The following is an 8,665-nucleotide window of genomic DNA, read 5'->3' as shown; positions in this document are numbered from 1 at the left end:
TGCTGCTAGAAATTGTAAAATGCAAAACAGGAAGCTGAAACACAGAAAGATGACTGAACCATTCACATCCATGTTCTGATTTCCAGAGGTTTTATCCCTCATCCAGCAGTCCCCAGTCTTTCAGCTGGTTTGACTGAGGCATGAAATACTCAAACTATTGTCCACATTTTTAAGTTTTAGGAAAATTCTACTATTGCTAAGACCAGCACATTTCAGATTCACTGGAAGATGGTGGCATCACAGGAGACAACTCTATCCCTACGGTGCTCGGTCACCGAGACTGAGAGGATAGGTCCACATAGCATGTGATGATACAATTCTTAGAAAATTGGCAGGCTATAGATTCCAGTGACACACACCACCATCCTTGCAACCACAGAGTCAGGTGAAGTGATAACTACAATGGGAACTTTGAGCTAGTGAATGAAAAAAACTGGGAGTAGAACCCTACCACCGTGTCGTGGTGGAGATTACGTGGTTGTCCAGCTGGTAGCTTGAGAGATGTTTGAGTGAGACAACAAGAAGTATCTCTTCTTCCATATGAATTAAATTCTTTCTGGAACCTCTACAATGGGAGAACGATATGACTAATCCATGAACTTGGAGGTATCTATCAGCCTAATTCAAGACAGCATAGAGGCCCTCTGATGTTCTTCACCAAGACAGTCCAAAATACTTTCATCAACTGTAACAGCTTAAAAACAGACACCACGAAGTCCTGCCTGTTTTCCTGGGAGCAGTGGTGTTTCTGAAGTACTGTGAGGAATTGCAAGAAGGATCCTGGAGTGCCTCTGAAAAAGGCTGGTAACAACAGGGAACCTCTGGATCAAAGGATAAGATGGGCTAGATGAGATTCCTAGAATTAAACTCTCACTACAAAAACAAGCTTCTTCATAGGTGTTTTGGCTTAAAAACATTCCCTGTTTCTCCTGGCCAGGTTTATTTTGCTATAAAGGATTCACTCAAGCAGGCAGCAGGGTAATGCACAGAGACTTCCCTCAGGGCACAAAGAGCAAGGAAGTATCATTTACAAAACTGTGATTGGCAAATCACAGCAGTTGAAGGTTGCAATGCTAATGCAGACTCTTCCACATGCTCAGCTAGCAATGTAGTGTGTTTGGGAGGCTTCCACCACCTACTATTCTCAGCTTTCTCCTTTACTCTCTTTTCAAAGTTTCATCACATATAATACAGTGCTGCTACTTCCAAAGTCCAGTCCCCTGAGGAAGCCCAGAAAGTCATTTTGTTGTTCCTCATTTTATTTGCATCCACACTAATTACTCAGGCAGTAATTGAAGGGACTTTGAATATTTATTAAAACTACATCAAAGGTGCAGCGCTGTTTTCCCTTCTTACATGACCTGCAAGGAAACAGAAAAAAACTCCAGATAATTCCATTCAAGTTCAAGTTATTTAGTCCCATAGCTTTCATCTGAGTGGTTTTTTTTTTTTCTAAAGGGTTATAGGCTGGGTTTTGTTGTTGTTCTTGCCATGGCTAATTTAATTCTCTGCATGTGTTTCAAGCATTTTGCTAAGGAGCCACATCGTTTGTAATGACATTGATGGTGAAGGAACATCAGCCCCTCTCTGAGGTCCTACACTGGCTGAGGGGAAGGCTCCCAGATTCACAATTTCCTTCTCAGGCCAAAAGGTATACTTATAGCCCATTTATTTCAGAGACAAATGCCAGCAGGATTGAAATCTGCAAGTTTGCCTGCTCAATGTGAGCAGCAGAGAGAGGCTGATCCCCTGCCAAGCAAGAAAGTTGAAGCAATGAGAACATTAGCCCACTAAGCCACAGCGCTAGACTTGATTGCAGACTTAACAAGGATAAAACACATTTTATTCGCTGCAAAGTGATAGCTTCAAATAGATATTCAAAATATATGGCTGAAATCATTTCTCCTACTCACACTCCAAAAAAAGATGTCATTGCCTTGGTACTAGTGGAGCATACTACGTTACATACTTACCCTTTTCATGAATTTGACATTAATGCAACAATAAGCACAGGACTGACAGCTGATTTATTTATTTATTTATTTCGGACGATTCCGTGCGTTGAATAGAAAATCATTAGTATCAGCTAGCTTTAGGGCTTTCTAACTGTTTACTCTTCCTAAAAATATATGCACTTCCTTAAAAAAAAAAAAAAAAAAAAAAAAAGAAGAAGAAAGTGTGGTTTTGTTGTTCACTGTGAGCTATGATTTTCCTTTGTTATGAGTTATGGTAGCAAATTTAAAGAAGCCCTTCTGAACTCCAAAGGAAACTAAAATGACAGCAATTGAAAGTTTTTTTGGCTTTAGGTGTGTCAGTGACCTCATCAAACTTGTCTGGGACACGGCATTTTGCTCACTTAATTCAGCCTTTAGCTTTCATGGCACAGAACCAGAGATTTAGCAGAGACAGCACTGTCTGTCTCCATCTTCCACAGCACCTGGTGTGATATTTTACAAAACAGGAGGTGTTTTATTTCCCTCTAACCCCCAACCACACATAAATAGAAGCATAGAATGGTTTAGGTTGGAAGGGACCTTAAAGATCATCTAGTTCCAACCTCCCTGCCATGGCTAGCGACACCTTCCACTAGACCAGGTTGTTCAAAGCCCCATCCAGCCTGGCCTTGAACACCTCCAGGGATGAGGCATCCTCTTCTCTGTGTTCCTGTTCCAGTGCCTCACCATCCTCATAATGAAAAATTTCTTCCTGTTACCTCATCTAAATCTACCATCTTCCAGTTTGAAGCCATTAGCCCTCGTCCTATCACTACGCTCCCTGACAAAAAGTCTCTCTCCAGCTTTCTCGTAGGCCCCCTTCAGATACTGGAAGGCCTTTATATGATTTCCCTGGAGCCTTCTCTTCTCCAGGCTGAACAACCCTGTTAAAAAAATATGTGTTGTCAGGGTTAATTCTGCACGTGGCACATTCTCTCTACAGTTCTGTATTTCATTTTCATAGCTAGGCTTTGCAGCCTGCACTAACTGAAAACTATTAAAACCACACAGTGCTTCAAAACAAGCATGTGTCAAAAAGAAAGCTCTCTTCTAAGTATCCCCCTTGCTGCTGGCAACCATTACTTGCAGTTACAAAGCCGGTCATTTAAACCTTGTCTAGCTGTCTCCCATGTTTCTAAAGCATCTCCCTCCTGATGGAGCTTTAGCTTTAGCTGTCCTATTCTTTCACTCAGGGTATTTTCTTCACGTAACTCCTGTTAACATATCTTGCTGAGAAATCACTCAGGGCCAAGGCATCTGACAGAGGTCTGCTGCTGTCAGTGCCTGCGTCCTAACGGATCGGCACTGGGTTACAAGAGCTGCATGTGCTTCGGTGACACAGCACAGCCACCAGCAGCCACCGGCTGCCAAGGGCTTCCCCATCTCTGGCTTGTGAGTCATGTGTACACCAAGAACTGCAGCATATATTTTTTGAAGCTGGTATGACCAAGTAGCAGATGGTATGTTCCCTGATCTGACACTGAGGTTTGCAGTTTTACTCTGGTATGTTATGTGCTTATTAAATATTTTGGTGCGGATGTCAGAGCAGGTAACTAGAAGTCAAGATGGATGTTGAGACCAAATAATTGAAATAGCACCCACCTCCCCCACACAGGGCTGAGCTGCTCTGTCTGCATTGCAGTCCTTGGTCCCCTGTTTAGCCGGACTGGGGAATTTACTGAACTTACTGCAAGATGTTGTGGCTCCTTCTCTGCTTTCATCCATTTTTTTTTTTTATTATTTTTTTTTTTTAAAGAGGCAATAAGAGAGTGGCAAGTACTCAGGTCTTGTCATGACATTCAGGGAGGGAGGAATCAGGCTACAACCCAAGAATGGGATGTTTGGGTGAAAATTTATCTGTCCTATGATGTAGACAACATCATTGGTGGGAGTAAATACACAGACTGTTACCAAGTTAGTTTTGTGACACTTTGTAATACAAAACTTTTGAGTTTCTGATACTTGCTATGTGATGCAAATCCAGAATGATTCTGTTGACCACAGTTCTGGGGGTCACTGTCAGATGCTAATTTTAAATACACTTGTAGCTTTTTGAAAATTTAGGGATAAATTCTATGCTGGCAGAACCAATGGGTTTGCACAGAGTAGTGTAAATTATTTTGGTTTTGCACTGCCAATGAATGATGTACAGGCAACCTTAAATGTTATTGTAATCAGGTTGCAGTACATTCGATGTATAAATCCAGTCCTCCATTTACACCACAGCATACATCAGTGCTACAATTGTTGTCATGTGTGTGCATATTTATATTTATAAATACGTATGGACTCAAACTATATATACATGTATATTTATACATACACACAAACCCTCTCTTTTATACACAAAAGCGTATATAAAAATATATACACACAAGCGTATATATAAACATCTGTGAGCTCTTGTGACCTGCAATAAAGAATTACAAATCAGGTAGAGGACAAATGCATTTCTTTTTTTTTCTTTTTTTTTTCTAGAATGGGTTACACATCCTCTGAATGGAGCTAAAGTAAAGCATAATTCGCAGCACAGAAAGGAAGTGGTTTTGATGTTTATGAATCACTACTGTCAAATTTGTACAAGTAAAATACAGTACACTGGATATATATACACAGCAGCCCCCTTCATGTTTAAAACATTCTAAAGAGCTTAACAAGCGATAACCTAAGATAAAGCTACTGTTGGGTCAAAGAATGAATTAAACAAGTGTTGCCTTTAGTCTTGACATGAAAGCATTTACAGAGCCAATGTTCTAAATCTCTGCTGGCAGAATATTCAGAGGTGGAAAACGAAAGAGCACTTAAGATGCACAGGCTCTTTCAGCTATGGATTTATAATGATATTCCTGTAGAGCATTTGTAGAACACAAAACCTGACTTGGGCAGTAAGGAAGTAATACCTCAGCTGGATATGTAGGGCCTGGAGTTTAGATTAGCACCTGGAATACTTTTAAGAGCTAACAAAAGCCTGAGAATAGATCACCTTCTGGGTGACCGACAGCGATAGCAGCTGAATTGCTGACCCTTCCCTCCCCCTCGCTGCATTCTTAAGTTCATACAACGCCAAGTTTTTTCTTGCTTACATTTTGCAGGTACACTTCATGATTATGCAACGCCAGGCTGAAAGATCCTAAATGGGTATCGCTGGCACAACAGCTACAGACAGAGTTTGTCCAAGAAACTACTTCCTTTCTGTCCTGAGTGAATCAGCACGAATCAGGGGAGAGGGGAATTTGCCCTCTGTGGCTGCGCACTGAATTTGGCTGAGCAGTTTGTTGGGTTGCTTTCATGATGTGGACACCTGTAGCCAAGATTCAGAGAACTGGGAAGATCTGGGTGGATGCTCCTTCCCAAACAGCATCGAAAAGCTGACGGACAGTTATGAGTTGCAGTTGTTCCTCAACTGATCCCAACTCAATCCAGCTCTCTGTTGTTGACCATACTCCATTATAGTCTTGGTCCATTACGTTGTATTGGAGCGAACCATTCGTGACTTCTTGAACCCCAGAATGTGTTTTTGAATAAACTGCGTTCACTTTTGAATACCTCTGGTTCATTTTAAAAAAGCTTCCAGAAAAACGAAGTGGCCAACAACAAAGATAAAGCTCTGAAGACATTTAGAAGTAGCCAAGACTCAGGTCCCAGACAGAAGCCTTTCATCATTATAACTTTTTCATGTAAAATGCAGTAGACAGACCCATAGACTAAATGACTTTGACCCAAATTTTATTTTGTCATATGTGCCTCCATTTTGAAACAAGGTGTTTCAGGAAAATTCCAATGAAGACTAAAAGTTCCCAAAATTGTAAGAAAGTGGATTTTAGGTGCTTAACTCCAGAATTGCTATCTGGAGTTATCTCCCTTGCTGCCCACACTCCATCACTGTCTTGCATTTTGTTTTCCTTGACATAAGCTCTAGAGATGCCCAGGATTTTGTTTTCCTGACGACATAAAAGCACCCTCTGCCTGAGTATCTCCAATCTAGTAAGGGTCTAAAAATTACACAGAGAAATACTTGTCATGAAGTACACCCCATCCACAGGGACAGGATCAGACACCACGCAAAAGGGACAAGCTCCTGTATTTCCTACAAGATCCTGCTGGTTAGGAAGCAGCAGGCAGGGGCTCTGTGCCCTCTGCAGCCTGCCAGGGTTCAAGCACATGTCTCCACACTGTGGAAATGGTTCCTAACCCTGCCGAGACAGGCTAGCCTCCAGAGGCTCTCTGCTCTGGGCTCACTGCATCTGCACAGGAAAAGGAATACAGAAACTGTGGGATGAGAGACGAATGAAATGCGAGGTGGGCTCAAGCAGCTGGGGCACTCACCTGCGCTCCTGGAGATGTCGGGAGTTCAGGCCCTCGCCCGCCAAGGGTGACAACATACCTGCTACCTTTGAACAAAAAGCTGAATGTCACAAATCCATTCCTTTGTGTGGCCCCTGCTCAAATCCCCAGATCTGTGTAAGGTGCCGTAGCACCTTTACTCAACGCGCTGTTTCATTTTACATTTGTAAATGGCTTTTAGAGTGCTTACCTGAAGAGGAGGTGCTTGCCCAGGGACTGGCAGCTGATTGCGGTGACTCGTTAGCAGCGTATGCTGAAGGGGCTGCACTGCACACCTCATGCCAAGGAGCTCACCTCTCGGCTGCGTGAGAGCACACCCCTCCGCAGTCACCGTGCTGAACGTCTCTCAGCGTAAAAACTGCTTAAAAGGCTGCTGCTAATATGTACTAGAGGTTAATTCCAGAAGTCAGGAAAGCTGATGTTTTGTCTGAAAACAAACACAATATATGTTTGTACTGGAAGTTGTAAACAAGGAGGCATGCTGGGTAGGTAGCCTCAAGCTAGCAGAATTTTTTAAAAATCCTGAGACTTGCCTCTACATTATTTATAGGCTGGAGAAGATTCATTGTTTATGAAACAACAGGCAGTCCTTGTGCTACATCTATTGACACAGAGAAATCTTCTTGGATTGAAATTTGCTTTGATATCCTGTAGAGATTTCCTCCTAAAGTCTGAGCTTCTTAAATACGCTGCACTCCAGCTCTCCCCTTCTCTCACATGCACGCTCTCTCGCTGCATCTCGTACGTTGCGTACAACACTTCACAGTGAGCCAAACCCCATGTGGTGGGAGAGAATTATCAAGGGTGTATAATATCTTTAAAGAGCAAATTAGTAAAACAGTGATTCTTATTAACTCAAATGAAAACAAATTTCATGAAGGCGTTAGCGAAGAGTGAAATAACTGTTATGTACACAAAGTTGGTGTGTTCTCTGCAGAACCTAACATGAGATACTTCTTTTATAATATTATCAGAAAGCAGGGAACAAAGCAAGAAAGAGTACTGAAAGACTGATTCCTCCCCCAGGAAAACAAGACAACACACTGTGTCCTAAGAGAATAGTCTGTACTCACTGACATCCTTTCTCCTTCGTGGCAAATGTGGGAGCAGACAGCACGTGGTCAGTGGGCCAAATTCCATTGCATGTAACTCCTCTGAAATCCAAGATAGTACGCCAGAGATTAACACGGCCCATATCAGACTCAAAACCAGTTTTGCATTTTATTTATTGCTATTTATTGAACTGCAGTAGCCCCTAGAGGCTCTCAGTAGGACTGCTGTCCCTTTGTGCTCCAAGACCTAACAGGAAAGGACAGTGATGGGACACTTGGGCACCCACTTTTATTTCATGGGGTCTGGCGCAAGCTCAGAAGTCTTCTTCTGTCCTTCCTTTCCAGATATCAGCTTCACGTCCTATTTTTGTATGTATCACTGAGATCCTCTGATAGAAGACCCCTGAAGTTGGAATTACTACTACACACAGCTTGCTGTTGTCTGCACCAACAACTCATCCTCACCTGTTGCAAGCAATAATTTGCCAGAGATAAACAATGTCCCTGCCATGTTGTAGACTGGCTTCACAGCAGAGATCTTCTATTAGCCAGTCCCAAGAGCTACAGAGGAAAAGAAGAAAAAAAGAAAAAAGTCAAAGTTAGCAGTACAGCTGTCAGAAAAGCACTGGGATACTCAAACAGGAGCTTCAGTCATTCCCCCTGGGCTGGAAAGAATGATGTCTTGTCATGTGGAGCTGTTAAGAGAAAAGTAATTAAAAGATAAGAAAATATAAAAGGAGACCCGTAGGAGTACACCCTCTAAAACAGATGTTTTAAATTGCTAAAGACTGCTTTTTCTTTATTTGAAGAAAACTCTCCTTTTTTTGTTCTGTTTTGTTGTTGGGTTTTTTCTTCTTTCCCCAGCCTGAGTCTTCAAGCTATAACACTGCCAGAGAAAGTAGCTTTACTACTAAGTATGCTTTATAAGGTAGGAAGATATCACTACATACTGCAGGGACAGGCAAAGGAGAGAAGCAGATATGACAGTAATGCTGGACCCCTGCCCATTAAACATATAGGAAAACAGCCTCTGGTGCAGCTGGCACTGGCTGACAGGCAATTTAACTTGCTCCGCACACTGTTGAGTCCTAAATCCACTTTGTGCACCACTGTAAGTGGTGCAAATACGGCTCTTCTGTCCATGGTATTCTGACACGTTTTGTCCAAGTAACATTTTCTTTTTGTACTAGGTTTCTTTTAAAGATCCTAAATTGTTTCTCAAACTTTATAAATCTCATTAGGGTCATGCAAAATTGGTAAATATATTTTGAATTA

The 8,665-nt window shown here is 42.0% G+C and overlaps 1 long non-coding RNA gene across 1 annotated transcript; it reads right to left on the bottom strand.

The window, feature by feature from the left end:
• Positions 1 to 1,254: 1,254 nt before the first annotated feature.
• On the bottom strand, positions 1,255 to 7,616 carry LOC134513860 (uncharacterized). The gene is made up of 4 exons (XR_010070528.1): positions 7,412 to 7,616; positions 6,529 to 6,765; positions 6,321 to 6,385; positions 1,255 to 1,361 (listed from the first exon to the last, which is right to left on the bottom strand). It is a non-coding gene; the product is annotated as an uncharacterized LOC134513860 (long non-coding RNA).
• Positions 7,617 to 8,665: the final 1,049 nt, after the last annotated feature.

The sequence above is a fragment of the Chroicocephalus ridibundus genome, chromosome 3 (genome assembly GCF_963924245.1).
Source record: "Chroicocephalus ridibundus chromosome 3, bChrRid1.1, whole genome shotgun sequence".
Lineage (NCBI taxonomy): Eukaryota > Metazoa > Chordata > Aves > Charadriiformes > Laridae > Chroicocephalus > Chroicocephalus ridibundus.
Note: the sequence above shows the minus strand (reverse complement) of the source record. Positions and strands in the feature narration are given on the sequence as shown.